The sequence below is a fragment of the Lactuca serriola genome, chromosome 4 (assembly GCF_051521515.1).
Source record: "Lactuca serriola cultivar US96UC23 chromosome 4, Lser_US96UC23_V15, whole genome shotgun sequence".
NCBI classification, from domain to species: domain Eukaryota; kingdom Viridiplantae; phylum Streptophyta; class Magnoliopsida; order Asterales; family Asteraceae; genus Lactuca; species Lactuca serriola.
The window spans coordinates 93941403-93960009 of record NC_136411.1 but is presented as its reverse complement, the minus strand read 5'-3'; the positions used below and the strand labels follow the sequence as shown (position 1 = coordinate 93960009).

Below are 18607 nucleotides of genomic sequence, written 5' to 3'. Positions count from 1 at the left end.
GACTTAATGGAACCTAAAACCCATTTTTATCCGTCTAAACCCATAATATGAACACCAACTTAAGCATGATTCATCAAAACCCATCAAGGTGACATTTTTATGCACCAACAACCTTAAAAATGCTAGGATTTAACATTCTAAGCTCCTGGAGTAGCTCATACTCATACGTATGACTCAAGGGACCATAATAAACCCAAAACAAGCCCTAGAATAGATCTAGCACCTAGAGTCATCAAGTTACAAGCTTTATACCTCCTAGAAGTTGATAAAGATGATTAGAGTTTGGATCCACAAGCTCTAAGCCAAGCAATGCTTCTTACAAGAACTCCTTGTTCTCGAAAGCACACTAAGACTTGAAATTCACATAAGAGAAGTTAGGGTTTCGAACTTAGGGTTAAATGGGATGGAGGCTAAAGATAAGAGGGTTTGAGAATGAGTTAAGGCTTTTAAATAGGGTCCAAGACCCTAAATTATGGTTTGAGACTAAGTCACGTACACCCAACGTATATCTGGTATGCCCAACCTCTGCAAAGGAGCCTTCGCGATTACTCTAGCCAAGTACTCCCAACGGACATTCCTTGTATGCCCAGAGTAATCGGCAACCCCTAATCAATCTATCGTTTTATGGCCATAACTTTTGTGTCCAAACTCCGTTTTCAATGATCTCTATATTCACGGAAAGGTAATGAGGATGTTTACAACCCTATCTAAGTACTTTTGACATAAAACACCTTGAACTAATATCCTTAATTCATGAAAGGCCTGAACCATCACTTTTACCGTTATACCCTTCGTTTCAAAGTACACCCAAACTCTTGGATCAAAAAATCTACATTACCCACACCCAAACTCTTGGATCAAAAAACCTACAAATAATCAACTTTTGAATATAGGTTAATCAGAAAACAAACTTCATTTTACTAGACTTCTTTTGAACATTTGTCAATCCTATACAAATTATATATATTGTTTCATATTAGATTAGGGCATGTTTAGAACATACGAAACCAAAAAATCAAACCTCAAACGTGACAAACGATTCCGATTTTGAGAATAACTTAATCGACTTCTTGGTTTTTTCAATTGTGTTAACTGGATATGTAAAAAATTGCATTATGTTTTTTTATAAAATCGTAAGTAAAAATATATTACATTTTTACAAGAGTAATATTAACGAAAATTGTGGTAGACTCAAAAAACGAGCATATGTATATAAAGACCGTTAAACTTCGATAACTTACAAAGTTCAAAACACAAGACCTAAGCCAAACCACAAGTCCTAAGTAACCAAGCAGTCGAGATCGCGATGGACATAAGCATCAAGAACCCCAAACACCTCATTAATGATTATCTCATGTAAGACGTTGTGAGAAAACCCTGAAGAAATAAATCATAAGTATTGAATGAGTACAAAAAAAAAAAAAAAAAAAAAAAAAAAAAAAAGAAAGACTTATTTTGCAAGAAAAAATACATTAATGGATAAATTTGCAAAAAAATATCAAGGACTAAATGTGTACAAAGTGAAAAATATATTACCATATTAAGTCATTTTTCCCAACTAACTTGGAGTAACCGGTCATAAAAACTGAATGTGTACAATTTAACAAGTTGAAGGGGTAAATGCAGACGAAAAAAACTCAGTGACCAAATGTGTACAAATCGAAATATATATTAGGTTATCACAAACTTTGTGTAATGTACTCTATCGGTGGTATTCTCAAGTATCTAAACTTTAAAGAAACAAAACCTAATTATATTTAAAATTCCATTTCACTCTTATGTCTACATGTTACCTGATCGAATGTCGCACGCTTCAAAATTAAGAATCCCTGAAGGAAGATCAAAATCAGTCAATCGCTTGTAAAGAAAGATTGTTAGACATGGTTGGGTTCAGACTAAAAATCGTATCAAATGGTGCTATTGTAGGGATATGATTCGACTTACGTATCACTGATTGTATGAGGTAAATAATTAGTGTTTATTTTAGAGAAGATGAACAACATCTGGAGTATAAATGTATAATACTTATTTAACTTGTGATTTTCATGCGAAAATGAAAATTGAATTGGTCTTTATATCTTCTGAAAATTTCGCATTTCCTGCTTCTATAATTTTGCTTTGGGTCAAATTACCGCTTATCTTTTGTCAAACATAAAATTCTATTAAAAACAATCAATACATACATAGGATATTGGGATTAATTCCGATAAAAATTCTTGCATATCTTTTATTTATGGAATACATTGGATGTTATATGTCACCCTTTAATCAGTTATGAGTATCCAAACATAAGAAGAAGGCTTGAATTCAGAGGATTATATATATATATATATATATATATATATATATATATATATATATATATATATATATATATATATATATATATATATATATATCACTCGTTAATTAGTTATGAGTCTGTATATACGTGGTGAAACACGCATAAAATTGGATGTATACATATGTATTTGTACATATATTTCATACATTTGTACATATATTTCTTACATTTTTCCATCTTTTTATTTTATAATATTTTTGCAATTTCTGAATTATTTATACTATACAAACTATAGTAATTTTTACATGTTTTTTTTCTTTTTTGTTCATTTTCAAAAAAAGAATTAAATTTTTCATGAGTTCTTGTTGATTCTGCATTTTTATGTTTAATTTTGGATGTGCTATAATCCCAGATAAGTTTCTCTATTATATTTGAAAATTTTTAATGATCCATTTTTCCAAATAAAATTCTGTCTGTAATTCAATATTGTCGTTCTCTTTTTCTGCACTATGTCTGGAATTTTGTACTTTTTTAATTCCAAAACATTTAATTCATTTTTTGTATATATTTTTAGTAAAAATAAACCCCAATCTCTATAAATTTTTTGCATATAAAGTGTGTATATGTCATGTTTAACTTTGCAGATGATAATACAATTAATTATAGAGCAATGGATAGGAATGACAAAAGGAATGGATTCAAAGCTTAGTAATGTTAGCATTCGTCTCCCAACTTTAAGTAAACTATCATAAACTAAATTTGTTTTATCATTTGAATATCTGGGAGGGTAATACGTATAATAGTTACATATATGATATATCAATTATAGCAATGTACTATCAAATCACATTTACTATAATTGGTAAAAATTGAACGTAATTCCTCAATTTTTTTCCCACAAGACTTACACATAACCCAAAAACATACACTAACAGAAATAAACAATTTATATCAATGTGCTTTTAACGTAGATGTTATAATTGGGATTAATTGCTTTTTCAATTGACTTTGTGATATTTGGGTGTGCATATGAGGTTGTTTTCTATAACCGGATTATACAAACTTTTAGTGTATAATGATCTTTCATATTATTCAAGTCACGTATGAAAGTAATGTTTTGAGCATCCATTAACTCTATTAATATAAAACATAACTTAAAAAAGTCAGAATACAGCAACATAGTTTCCAATAAAAGGTAATTCTCTCATATTCCATTACCAACACACTACAATTATAACATTATACTTCCAACTATTTTCTTAATATGACAATGTACTTTCATAATGTTACCCGATTAAATACAAAATTGTAATATCATAATAAGAAAAAAGTTGAAAGAAAAACATTATAACTGATCTTTAGGAGTCCAAAATAGTTTTTTTAAAATGATTTTCTTTTCAAATATTGCAATTTGACTTCATGTCTGTTGGTCTATGTGTGTGTTGTTCTTATGTGTGTATTTGTGTATGCATGCTACAATTTGTTACACAAAAAGTTTAATGTTAAGGACTATCGGTTTTTACTAAGTAATAGAATGTTTTACACAATGTTATTGTATGCATATGTTTCATAGTTTGTTGTCCATTTTCGGATTTTCTGGAAAATACTTTGATACAAAACACAATAAAAAGACACACAACAAACACAATAGCATTTCAACATTGTAATTTAATTGTATTACTTAAAAAACGTGTATAAATTACTATTTATGAAAGTCGCTGCTATTAAAAGTAGCCTTTTGTCCATGTTAAAAGAATTTCTCAAAAAACCCTTGCACTTTACTTTTTTATTGCATAAACAACTTGAAACTCTATAATCAATCCTTCATGATTTACATTTCAAACCTATGTTTATGGAACTCGCATTAAATATGAATACAACCAATATTTCATATATTCATTTAATCACCATCGATGTTACAAAATCACATGATGTTATATTTAACAAAGAACGTTATGACTAATAATATCTCAAAATTTTATAGTGAAATTTTTTTCTTAAACTGAATGGTGAAGTAATACTCTCGGCATTGTACTTTCATATGTGTATTACTTAAAAAGCATGCAAAAATTTATATATATGAAGTAAAATGGACCATTTTTTAGTAATAAATTCACATAGTAGAATGGCAGTTTAGGTAAAAATGTACCATTTGTGTATTTTGTGTGTTTGAATTTAACGAAAGTACAATGATATACATCCATTTACACACATGAATCTATAACACAATAGGAACAAAAAACATATACACACACAACATACATACATAACACAATAGAAACAAAAATCAAATCCAAAGAAGAAACAATACAAATGGAACATGTAATAATGCATATAAATGGTTTCGTTTAATATGATACAGCTTTGAAGAAACAAAAAGTGAAGTAGAATCTTATTCCAACAGATGATCAGTGTGAGAAGAAAGAGACAAACAATATAGAAAATAGAAAATGTGAGAAATATTTGATATTGTATTTATATTATACGAAGGAATGAGATGTAGGAAACAAATCTATTCTAATAAATGAATGTTTTTTTGTCACATGTCACATTATTATTCCATTTGTCAAATGTCATTTTGTGATTATTTTGAATTATTTTTTTTCACATGTCATTTTATGAGTTTTTTTTATTTTATTAAATTCAACATAATATTTTAATGTAATAATTGCAATAAATGTAGTAATAAATAAAAAAACATCATAAATGGTCCCTGTGGTTTCCCAAAATATGTAGTTTAGTCCCCGTGGTTTAAAAACGTCATCGATAGTCCCTATGCTTTCAAAACTTTCGATGATTTGTCCTTATTGCTAACTCCGTTAAGTTTTATCCGTTAACTGAAGGGCATTTTCGTCATTTCAATACCACAGGGACCATTTATGATTTTTTTATAATTAATGAAAAAAATATACAAAGGGTCTCTCTTATTTACATATAAATCGCTCAATTAATATCTACAAAAAAGATCATTAACCTCTTTAAAGGCTCTCCGACGAACGAAGAAAATGGATCATTATGCCATCCTTCTTCTACTTGCTCCCTTGATCGTCACAGTGGTTGATGCCCATGTCCCGGCGGATGATTTCATCAGGTTGTCGTCGGACAAAGTTGAATATGTTGTCATGGACGATGACTCCCTTGGAATCTGAGACAACCTCCCACCCCTTCATCTCGTCAACAGAAGATGAGCTATATGTGAGTGTGTATATTTATATGTCTAGGGTTTTCTATTAGGGGTAGTTCTCAAATTTAGGGGGGGGGGGTGGGGGTAACGGTGGAGGAGAAAGTAAAATTTAAAACAAAAATGGGAAGAGGGCAAAATTGTTACGAGAATTTTGGATTGAGGGCTTCCGATAGAGGGTGCCGATTGTGACTAGGGGCCGGTGGTGCGACTTCTTTCCTCACCAAATAATCTCTCAAAACTCCTTGAAGCTTCATTAGTGATTTTCAGTGCCTTCAATGCTTTCCTTGAACTGTTATAGTAAATGAATTAATGTTGTGAATTACCAAGTACCCACGAAATAGAGCTTCGAATTTTGGCAGCTGGGTTCTCCCAAATAATGACGGAACTACAACTTGATAGTCTAACTGAAGGTGACGGCGGCCTGGGCTGCACCCACCGCGGCTGGGCAGTGGCGACACCTACTGCAATTGCTTGTTTCTTTTGGTTCACGAAATTGTTGTTGTAAACTGTCGGTTCCTTTACTCAAGACCTGAATCAATTCTTATCAATAAGACTTTCATACACATTTCAGGTAATTTTAAGATCACTCACATTCTTCTATTCATCATTCTCACTCTGGACCTCCATTACATGGCCGTTTGGTTAATAGGGATAATTACAAGATCGTCATCCTGAAATTGAAGCTTTTATACCACTAAGAAAGACATGAATGCGGCCATGGATTTGATCTTCGCTCAAAAAAAGCACTCAAGAACATAAGTAGGGTTAGTTGTGGATTCAAGAACAGGTAGGAATTGTCGATTTATGGGGATAATGATTAATGTGGAAGAGTGTTGAATCTGAATTGTCTTTTAGGTTGGTTATGAATCATCTTTTCGGTTTTTTCTGCACATGTAGAGCTTCTGAGAATATCATTTGAGATTGATTCAGAAGAAGCTTCATTCACGAGGGAGCAAAGTGTCGATATATTGTGTTCTAAATGTCTTATGGACTCTGGTTTGGAGAATCAACCCCCAAACCCCAGAACTCAAAGCTTTGATTGTGTGTATTCATAGAGAATTATGTCGGGTCTCATGTTTTTGTTTCTTAGATTTAAAAAAAATAAGAGAAAACATCATAAATAGTCCTTGTGATAGTGAAATGACGAAAATGCCCTTTAATTAACAGACTTTTTTAACAGAGTTAGCAATAAGGACCAATCATCGAAAGTTTTGAAAACACAAGGACCATTTATGACCGTTTTAAACCACGCGGACTAAACTTCAGATTTTGGGAAACTATAGCCTATAGGGACCATTTATGATGTTTTTTCGTAATAAATAGATATCAATTTCATTAATGAACATACCTTTTAATTTCAAAATTCTCAAATTAAAGCTCATTAGTTTCTTTTGTTTATTTATTTAAATTATTTGTTTAAATTTAAAAGACAAAAAATATTCCAACTATAATAATTCATTATTTTTCTTATTTTTTTATAAACTCAAAGTTTTCAAACATCTTGACCTCTATATTTATTTTTTTTTAAATTAACCAATGTATTACATGGTCTCACAACTAGTTAGTGAATAATTATTGGGATCTTAGACATTATGATAATCTTTAATAACCATAATTTCAGGGATTCTTATTTTAAATCAGTGAAAATGATAAGAATTCAAATTTCAAATCCTAAAATCTATGGTAAAAAAATCGGGTGTATAAAAATGACATTATATAGTTTCTAGATATAATCTGAAAGTTTTGAAAAATCTATGATTTGAAATTAGTTTAAGCTTTAATTCGTTGAAAATCAACAATTTGTTATGAGGATCATAATTTTCGTTTGTAACTGCATATTCAATTTCCAAATGCAGGTTAGAGGGAAACGAAGTAGGTATCAATAATTTTACTTTTTCGAAAAAAAAAATGTTTTAGGATGAACATGTAGCTAAAATGAAGTCTTTTATTAAATAGGGAAATAAAAGTACTTATGTATTATTTGTCCTTTTATTTTGAAAGATGTATGTATATATGTTGTTTTATAGTTAATTGAATATTTATCTTTCAAAAAAAACTAATGTTTATGTAATAATGTTTAAAAGATGTGTTCGGGAGGGGCGACTCAACCTTATAGTTTTCTAAGCTAAGGCTTACACCCCTTAATTGTAAAGGGTATATATTCTTTAAATTTAACCCAATATTAATATATCTTAAATCCCAATTAGTCTAATATGCCTCCGCTCCATTTGTAGTTGTCTTTATAATTCATAAAAAACATATACATAATAAAAAAAAATTAACTCCACCATATATAAATTTTTTTATTTACTATTACATATTTTAAGCCCGAATAAAAGAGAAGGACTTATAACGTTTAAACATAATAGAAACCAAATGACCTTTTTTTTGTCCATATGTGTATTCAGGTTTAAAAATGTATGATAATTTATCCTGTAACTTTATGGAAATTTTAATGTTGTTATGCTTTATTAGTATTAGCACTAAAGCATTTTTAATCGTAACATCATCATTTTTTTTTCACACGTGCATACACCGTTCTATGAACGTAAACAACTATATATACATACTAATTCATAAGTGCCTGATGAACAGGACTTTCATATGATTGGCTGATATTTTTTTTAATTTTTTCCTTTGCTTTTTCTTATTTATCTCTTTTCACTAACGGATACACGTATAGTGTGCAAGCCAATAAAAATGAAATTGCTGTAAATTACGTGTTACCTTCTCAACAAAGAACCGACTTCATTCCTTGCAATTCCGATGCTTCCACCATTCCATCTCTTTCTTCCTTCCGAACCTTCCACCACAGGTAAGTTTCAAGGATGTCCAACCGGTATGCCCTGCTCCTCTCTTTTTAAATCCATCACAGGTTCCTCTTCACCTTTTTTCTTCTTCTTCTTCTTATTTTTTTGGCAGATTTGGTTATTAACGGTGATTTTTCGTTGGTTAAAGGGGGTATGCCATGGGTCAAATTAGGGTCCATGAATTATAGATTTATGAAATTGTGATGATGAGAAGATGTCGACCGGTGATGATTCAGAAGATTTTTCATATGGTGGCTGTAGATTTCAAACGGTGAAGCAGAGGCTTAAAAGGTTGATCGACGGATTAGGGTTTGCAATTGAGTTTCGTCCGATTCTCCACCTCCCGGAAACTTCTTTCTCTACGCCAATATTTATCGATCACCTCCGTCTGCTTTCGCTTTTTACTCACACCCGTCGTCGACACCGCTTCATTCCTTGGAATTATACAACATCGGGTGATATAGGAGCTTATTTTCTCCGACATTTCCTTCTGATTCTTTTGATGGATGATCGATCTTTTGCGTTTCCTGGTATCTGGGACCACTGCCTGAGCCGTCGTGTTTTCGGTTTGCATCTACCACACAGTCGGCGTTGATGAAAATGTTATCTGTTGGTCTCATCATGACGTGGTCGCATATGGGGGTTCCTCTTAGAAAGCCGAGTTATTCATATGTGAAATCGTTTTTTACCAATAAATTGCTCCATGGTTTGCTATTTGTTACAGGTATTCATTCCTCTCCCTTTCTGTGTCACAGTTTACAAGCATTATATTGTGTTTTACTTTTTTGGGGTAAACAATTCTTCTCAAAATTGTTATGTTTAACTATGTATGTGTTTACAGGTCCTCATAAGTAACGACGATGAAATAGGGACCTGAAAGATGAAACCATTTGAAGATTTTCAAATAGTAAGGTGCTTTTTAGAGTTTAGTTATCCAAATATGTGGTTGTGTAACTGTTAATGGCTATGTATGCAATACTCCCCGAGTTAGCTTATTCATATTCTTGGTATATTTTTTCAATTGCCATTGAGTGATAGCTTCAAAGAATCATTTGTTAGAGTTGATATTGTTTTCCAATAACATGTGCAGACTAGAGTTGATCCTAAGAAGGATATGATTTATGTAAATGGTAATGGCCTTCCTAAGAAACTGCCTCCAAAGGTCTATCTTGCTCTCAACAAGCCAAAAGGGTTTGTTTTGTGTCTAATTTTATTACAGCCCAACCCATTCAAATATTATTTTCTACTTCAAATATTTAATGCACTAAGCCAATTGTTTTGCATTGTTTACTGTAGGAAGGCTTGATGTTGCCAGAACTGGGCTGATTATTGTGACAAATGATGATAATTGTAAAATTTTATGAAAACCAATTTAACTTTGGATGGATAGTTTGTAACCTATTATTATGCTTTTTAGGGGAGTTTGCACATAATTTCTCATCCTTCATTTGGTTTATCCAAGCAGTAAGGTTTCATACCAATACCATATGCTATTAGTTAGTTTAGTTGTAATATGCTTTCAGATTCTGCTATGTGATCTTACAATTCCAAATATTGTTAAAAGAAACTATGTTTTCTATAATGAAGAATTCAATGTGGCAGTGGATATTAAATGCACCAATCAGTAGATAAATAAAGCTCAATTTCGTAGGTAATTAAGTTACATTACCTTATTCTTGCATTTTGGGTTTTTTCTTGGATTTTGCTGTTACTTTTTAGGTTTTTTTTGGCAGGTAAACGTTGACATTGGTTTATTGGTGAGAGTTGGGTACAAAGGTATTATGAAATCTATGTTTCTTCTGGAAAATTGGATATTTTTAAAGTTTATCTGGGATTTGGACAGATTTACCCTTTTGACTTGGTTTTGTCCTATTTTTGTGTTTTGGGATGGCTGGGATATTTTGTGTATTATTTGTTTTGGTCAAAAAACGGGTAAATACAAGATAACACAAAATGTTTCCGTTTCGTGCATTCATTCGGCGTATCCAATCCCGTAAAGCGGGAATCTTCCCTAGTTAATCTCTAATAAAAGACAAGTTTATATTTATAACTAGGTTTCATATATTTTATTACTTAATGTTAACATATATTAAATAGTTTTTTATATATTATATTCTTTTAATATACAAAAAAAAAACAAATCCTTATTTTTTATACAACACGCCTTAATTTTAATTAGTAGATAATAACTTTTTGTATTTTTTAAGGACACTTTAAATATCCAATATATATATATATATATATATATATATATATATATATATATATATATATTGTTGGAAAATTTAGTATAAATATTTATATTTTTACTAACTTTAGACATATATAAATATATACATATGTTGTATATATAATTAACTCTAAGTGGTTTTGTGTTCTCCTCCATGAGGACTTCGAAACGATATATTATATGTCCAAAATAGAGTATATGTGAATGAGATATCGATACTCAAAGATAGGTATCATACATACTTATAAAGCTAACATTTTTTCTTTAATCTCATGCATTTGAAACCCCCATTTTTAACTTCCTTTCACCACATTCATTTGAAACTCCCATGGCTTTTCAATTTCTTTACAATAATATTATAAATAAGTTAAATAATGTTCTATAAACAAGAAAGGGTGTTTTATTACAATGTCTTCATCCCACATCGATGGTGAGAGTAAACAAGAGAATGTTTCTGATGGGTTTTAGCCATAAGAACTTTCCTATGTGCGCATGCAAAACCCTAATGCTTGGATCTAGGCTTTCTAATTAAACATGCTTTGAATCCAAGACTTCTAACAACTAATTAGATATAAAAACAATACAAAATCAGGTCTAGAAGCATACCTTTGAATCTCTTGTTTGATCTTGTTGTCTTGGAGCTCTAGAGTCACAATTGTCACTCCTCTAATGGCTTACAAACACCAAATAGCAAAGAAGATGATTTGGGAGAGAGAGGCTAGGAGGAAATCGGCCAGGGGTTCTCTATTCTCAATGAGGTTCCGATTTCCCTAAGCCATGGGGTCTATTTATACTTGTAGACTCCTTAAGGGTTACAACTTAAACCCTAGTTGGATAATCTTCTCTTAAAGCAATCCATATCCTTACCATAGATAGCCTTGGACGATTTTGAGCTATCCTTAGATCTAGAATTCGTCCAACCCCTATCCAATAAGGATTTACAGTCTAAAGTGTAACTATCAAACAATTGACAGTTTATACCCTTTTACTTAATTAATCTCTTTAAGTCAACAAATTAATATTAATTAATTTATGACTTATATTAATCAAATAACAATATTATTATTCCTTATAGTATTCTCATAATATATTAATAATATTTATTCTCTCATAATAAATCATCCTATCAAGTTGCTATGGTGAAGGCAACCCAAAAGGACCATGCACAATCTGGTCAAATACTTGCCTAATATAGTTGTAGCCTTAGACACTATTCCAATAGTCTCCCACTTGGATAAGTCTAGTAACTATATGCACAAGTACAACTCGATCTGCAATCGTAGCTCTCAAAGACGCTGTCAAACTCTGATCTAATCAATCTTGTCCTTTAGATAAGGGATCGTACAGTCCTCTGTTAGATATCATGCTGACAATTCTATAGAATGATTAGTGTAACGACCCAATTTTCACGACCAAAAATTTTGTTTTAAAAACATTACTTTAGAAAATATTAATAACTAAAAACATTGTTTGTTCAAATCATAACACAAAGTGAACCATGTCTAAAAGCCAATTCATACATTCAATCAAAATATCATAGTACAAATCCCAGTGAAGCTCGTAAATGCGGAAACCGGAGAGTGTGTGTGTGACATGCTGCTACCGCGTCGGCTCCTTTCCCCTAGCTGAGGAGGTACCTGAAACCAAAACTGAAAACTGTAAGCACAAAGCTTAGTGAGTTCCCCCATCGTACCACATACCAAATAATCTCATAACATACATATATCGTCAGGCATATATGGGTGCCCGACCTTCCCCTTCGGCCCTCTCGACCGGACATTGCCTAGCATATCTGGGTGCTGGTCTCCCCTTCGGTCCTTTCGACCGGATACTGCCTAGCATATCTGGGTGCTGGCCTCCCCTTCGGTCCTACCGACCGGATACTGTCTAGCATATCTGGGTGCTGGCCTCCCCTTCGGTCCTACCGACCGGATACTTCGGGGACTATCTCCCCTCTACTGTTACTAGCACATAGCATCATAACATACTAGCACATAACATAACGCAGGCAATACCTAGATGAATATCACAGAGACAAACATCTACGAATAACTCCTACTGGTGGGCCGGCATTGTGGCCGTAGACCCACCGCTACTGGAAGGTAACTCACCTCGAAGTAGCTGCTGATCTGATCGGGAACTGACTGCCTACTGCTGCTGGTGCTGCTCCGGAAATCCTCCAGCTGCAATTCCCACAACATACTCAATCAAACACTGCTCACTGACCTTTGGGTAAAATGACCATTTTACCCCTGACCACGCCCTAAGTCAAAGTCAGAGTCAACTTTCAGTTGACCCGACTCGCCGAGTTGGCTTTCCAACTCGCCGAGTCCCTACCCAAACGACTGCCCTGAATCCCGATCCTACCCGTCGAGTTAGGCGACGACTCGACGGGTTCACCTTCTTAACCAATATTCAACGCCTAACTCGACGGGTTCACCTTCTTAACCAATATTCAAGCCCTTCATCCTACTCGCCGAGTTGTATGAACAACTCGTCGAGTTCATCTTCATCCGATGAACACTTATGCTAAGACTCGCCGAGTTGTATGAACAACTCGTCGAGTCCATCTTCAACCGAAGAACACTTATGCTGCGACTCGCCGAGTTGTATGAACAACTCGCCGAGTATGTTCTTGATCTAAGGAGATTGCCTTGAACTCGCCGAGTCAGGGCATTGACTCGCCGAGTACCTCCATAGATGAGTTAAGCTTCCGACTCACTGAGTCACACCCCGTGACTCACTGCTCACTCGACACTACGAAAAGGGGACAAACTCGGAGACTCGCGAACAGACTCGCCGAGTCATATGAACGACTCGTCGAGTCGTTGCCATGCACCCACTAAATACACAGATTTGCTCGATTCCAGTCCATGCCACTCACAGATCTGGACTTCTAGGACACGAATCACACGTAAAGTTTCCAACTTTACGTGTGGATATTCACCAATATGGATTTTAGGGCTCAAAATGCCTCAAAAGGGTAGATCTAGGGTGAACAAGCAACATGGGGCCATAAAGCTAACAGATCTGAGCTCCTGGAGCTCAAACTTGCCTAGATCTAAGGGCCAATCAGCCTATTACGAAATAATTTGCACATACAAACTTGGGGTTTGGCTCAAGAATGACTTACATGAAGTAATAAGCATAGAAACAGGGGAAAAACGGATTATACCTCAAAGGAACTGCTGAAAGAGTGCAAAGATGCCTGGATTCCTTTCCTTCCTCTTGATCTACTTCCCCTTTTTCCTCAAAACCTTCAAGAACACACACAATAGCCTCAAACTCTCAAGGAACAAGCTTAGAACGAGGGTTGGGAGCTCTGGGGAGAGAATGGGGGCTGGCCTGGGCAGATAAGTCCTTTAAATAGGGTGCAAACCCCTGAAACTTAGGGTTTCTTCCAACAGCTGTGACTCACCGAGTCCAGGATATGGACTCGCCGAGTCGCCAACTTAAACGTGTCCCGGGTCCCGCATCCACTCGGCGAGTCGGACCTATGACTCGCCGAGTCTAGGGCTAAAAGAAAGGAAATACTCAAATAACATTTACGTACCAGGAACCGGGTGCTACAATTAGTCTAGCATTTTGGTTTCTCGATCTCCGATTTATTTGACATAGAACTTAATCGAACACATCAATTCAGTTCTGACCGGGCCCGACACATAAGTCAAATCAAATCATCGAGCGGCCGAGATATCACTTTTACCTTCTTAGGATAAAAGTTACAGATAAACTTCGACTTATATGCATTTACTTATTCATTAACCAACTATACACAACAATGCGTTTTATGACACCGAGTTACTGATGCGTTTTCGCATTATCAATGTACAATCAATTAACAAATAACAAACCATATATCTAGGTTTTAAGACTATATGATATTATCGTCTTGCGATCACCCTTTTATATCATATTCCATAAGGTGATTCCAGCAAGCGCGGGTTTGTTCCAACGCTCAAAACTAGTTCATAAGCACTCATGAACGTTGCAGCAACCCTTTGCTATGTCTAATACCATTTAGACAATCTACACACCGATTCATGACAATCTTCATTCATATCTACTTCCAACATATGAACGATTGTGGACAATTTGAATAATTCGATTATTCTTAATAAACTCAATTATTCTGGAAGTCAAAACATGCAAAATGAAACAATAGTTAAACAATTAACATAAGACAGTAACATTACTTATAAATAAAACTCCTTTATTTAATCATCAAATGTTAATTACATTTATCTATTACACGTTTCTTCTACTATCTAATCTATGCTAATATCATCCTTCAACCCAATACTCCTAGCATGTTGCAAGTGCTTAACCCTGCTCAGTCCCTTCGTAAGCGGATCTGCTGGGTTATCTTCTAATGATATCCTCTTCACTACGAGTTGTCCTTCTTCTACATGATGTTTAATAAAGTGATATTTTCTGTCGATATGTCTAGATCTACCATGATCCCTCGGTTCCTTGGTCAAGGCAACCGCTCCTTCATTATCACAGAAAATCTCCATGGGCTCCTTTATGGCGGGTACAACTCCAAGATCATCGATGAAGTTCTTCAGCCATATTGCCTCCTTCGACGCTTCGCTCGCTGCAATGTACTCTGATTCGCACATTGAATCAGCTACAGTTTCCTGCTTGGAACTCTTCCACGTCACTGCTCCTCCATTCAGGGTAAAGACCCATCCCGACTGCGAACGGTAGTTGTCCCTGTCGGTCTGAAAACTGGCGTCACTATACCCTCGCACCTTCGAGTCATCACTCCCTCCGAGGACTAAGAACCATTCCTTCGTCCTCCGAAGGTACTTAAGGATATTCTTCACCGCAATCCAATGGGCTCTGCCAGGATTCCCTTGATATCTGCTAACCATGCTCAAAGCGAAGGCTACATCAGGGCGAGTACAAGTCATAGCGTACATGATTGAGCCAACTGCGGAAGCGTATGGTACTCGGCTCATTTATGCTATTTCAGCTTTGGTACTCGGACTTTGAGTCTTACTCAACTTGGCATTACTTTGTATCGGTAATTCTCCCTTCTTCGAGTTTTCCATACTAAAACGTTTTAGTACCTTCTCTAAGTAAGTGTTCTGACTAAGTCCAATTAGTCTCTTACTTCTTTCTCTTACTATCCTTATTCCCAAAATGTAAGAAGCCTCTCCGAGGTCCTTCATAGCGAAGCACTTCCCGAGCCCGGACTTAACTTCCTGCAGAGTCGGGATGTCGTTTCCTATGAGTAATATGTCATCGACATATAGAACGAGGAAGCTAACTATACTCCCACTGGCTTTGACATATACACATGATTCATCTTCGCTTCGTACAAATCTAAACTCTTTGACTTTCTCATCGAAGCAAAGATTCCATCTGCGAGATGCTTGTTTAAGTCCATAAATGGACTTCTCAAGCTTACACACTCTATTCGGATGCTTTGGATCCACAAACCCCTCTGGCTGAGCCATGTAAACACCCTCAGCCAACTTTCCGTTAAGGAAAGCGGTCTTGACATCCATTTGCCATATCTCATAATCATGAAATGCGGCAATAGCTAGCATCACTCTACTAGATTTTATCTTCGCAACTGGTGAGAAGGTCTCATCATAGTCAACTCCGGGAGTTTGAGTAAAGCCCTTCGCGACCAATCGCGCTTTATATGTGTGTACGTTTCCATCCACGTCGGTCTTCTTCTTGAAGATCCATTTGCACCCAACGGTCTTACGTCCGGGCACATTATCAACCAAATTCCAAAATTGGTTATCATATATGGATTGGATCTCGCTATCCATTACCTCTTTCCATTTTGCAGACTCCGGGCCTGTCATGGCTTCCTTATAGCTATTAGGTTCATCAAGATTTATTAGTGTACCATCACTAATATACGTGTCCCCTTCGGTAGTAATATGAAAACCATAAAACTGGGGTTGAACTCTAACTCTATCGGAACGTCTAAGAGGTAAGGATTCGTCAATCGGTTCAACCGGAGTTTCCTCCTCGGGTTGAGTGCCAGCGGTAGAGGTTCCTTCATCTATCGACTCTTGAATCTCTTCAAGCTCGATTTGCCTCCCACTGTCTCCTTGGCCTATGAGTTCTCGCTCTCGGAAAACTCCTCTCCTCGCAACAAAGACAACATTGTCCTTCGGTCTATAGAAGAGATATCCAAAGGATTTCTGCGGGTAGCCGATGAAAATACATCGCTCACTACGAGGTTCAAGCTTGTCGTGAGTATCTCGTCTTACGAAAGCCTCGCAACCCCAAACCTTGATATGTGCCAATGAGGGAGCTTTCCCTGTCCACATCTCGTGAGGTGTTTTGGCAACCTTCTTAGTAGGGACTCGGTTAAGGATATGGGCGGCAGTCTCTAAGGCATACCCCCAAAAAGAGATAGGTAGTGAAGCACGACTCATCATAGAGCGAACCATGTCCAACAAGGTTCGATTACGCCTTTCTGCCACACCATTCAACTGCGGTGTCCTAGGAGGCGTCAATTGTGAAACTATTCCACACTCCTTGAGATAATCGTGGAATTCAAGACTTAGGTACTCTCCTCCTCGATCGGATCGAAGCATCTTGATTTTCCTGCCCAATTGATTCTCCACTTCATTCTTGAACTCTTTGAACTTTTCAAAGGTTTCTGACTTTTGCTTGATTAAATAGATACACCCATATCTACTATAATCATCGGTAAAAGTCATGTAGAAGCGATTCCCATCCTTCGTGGTTGATCTAAACGGTCCACATACATCGGTATGTATTAGGTCCAATAGACCCTCACCCCTTTCACACGTACTCGTGAAGGGTGATTTAGTCATCTTTCCAAGCAAACAAGACTTGCACGTGTCATCTTCCCTAAGGTCGAATGACTCCAACACTCCATCATTTTGGAGTTGGGCTATGCGTTTCTTGTTGACATGTCCAAGACGATAATGCCACAAGGATGCTCTATCCATACTATTGGAAGAATATATGTTTAAAACATCATTTCCTAAGTTATCAACAATCATAACAGTTTCATAAATTCTATTACATGGTATAGCTTCAAAATAAAAGACACCATTTAGATAAGCCAAAATAGAACCATTCTCATTATTAAAAGAAAATCTAAAACCTTGTCTAAACAAACCATGAAATGAAATGATGTTTCTAGCCATTTCTGGCGAATAGCAACAATTGTTCAAATCTAAACATAAATTATTCCTAAGCACTAAAGAATCCACTCCAATCTTGGTCACAGGCGACGATCTTCTGTTCCCCATGATTAGATTGATCCTTCCTTGCTCCACATCCCTACTTCTTCTTAGTCCCTACACATTAGAGAAAATGTGGTAACCACAACCGGTATCAAGAACCCAAGAAATAGCATGATTAGAATCGTTAGATTTAATTGTGTATATACCTGCGAAAGATGGCTTGATCTTTCCTTCCTTGATGGCTTGCAGGTACTCTGGGCAGCTTCTCTTCAAATGTCCTATCTTATGGCAGTGGTGGCACTCTGCCTCCTTTGGGTTAGGGCAGGGCTTAGCGGGATCAACTTTGGTCCCACTAGAAGAGGCACCATCTCGGGCTTTAACCTTGCGATAGTTCTTAGACGAAGCCTTCCTCTTCTTTCCCTTCCCTTGACCAATAGCCAAGACAGGAGCAGCGGGTGGATTGGGAGTTGGTGCAACAGACTTGCCTTTGAAGTTGCTCTCAGCGACCCTCAAGAGACCTTGGAGTTTGCTTAGGGTGACCTCCTCTTTGTTCATGTGGTAGGTCATCCTAAATTGATTGTAGCTCGGAGGCAAAGAGTGAAGCACCATGTCGATCGCCAAGTCATCCCCAAAGTCAACATTCAACTTGCGAAGGCGGTCGACATACCTTTGCATCTTTTGCAGGTGCACGGTAAGAGATTCTCCATGACCCATCTTAGTGAAAATCTCATAACGCTCTTGTCTCGCGTTTTGATGGTATCTCTCCAATAAGTCTTGATGCATCTCGTATGGGTACATGTCCTCATAGGACTTTTGGAATTCGGAGTTCATGGTGGCTATCATGATGCAATGTACCTTCGTTGCATCGCGCTCATGAGTTTCAAAAGTGGTCATTTCAGCCGGAGTAGC

General features: G+C 35.8%; 1 long non-coding RNA gene across 1 annotated transcript; it reads left to right on the top strand.

Annotated features, from left to right (window-relative positions):
- The first annotated feature begins 8237 nt into the window (after nt 1-8237).
- On the top strand, nt 8238-9891 carry LOC145100253 (uncharacterized). The gene is made up of 3 exons (XR_013704928.1): nt 8238-9002; nt 9120-9469; nt 9575-9891. It is a non-coding gene; the product is annotated as an uncharacterized LOC145100253 (long non-coding RNA).
- The last annotated feature ends 8716 nt before the right edge of the window (nt 9892-18607 follow it).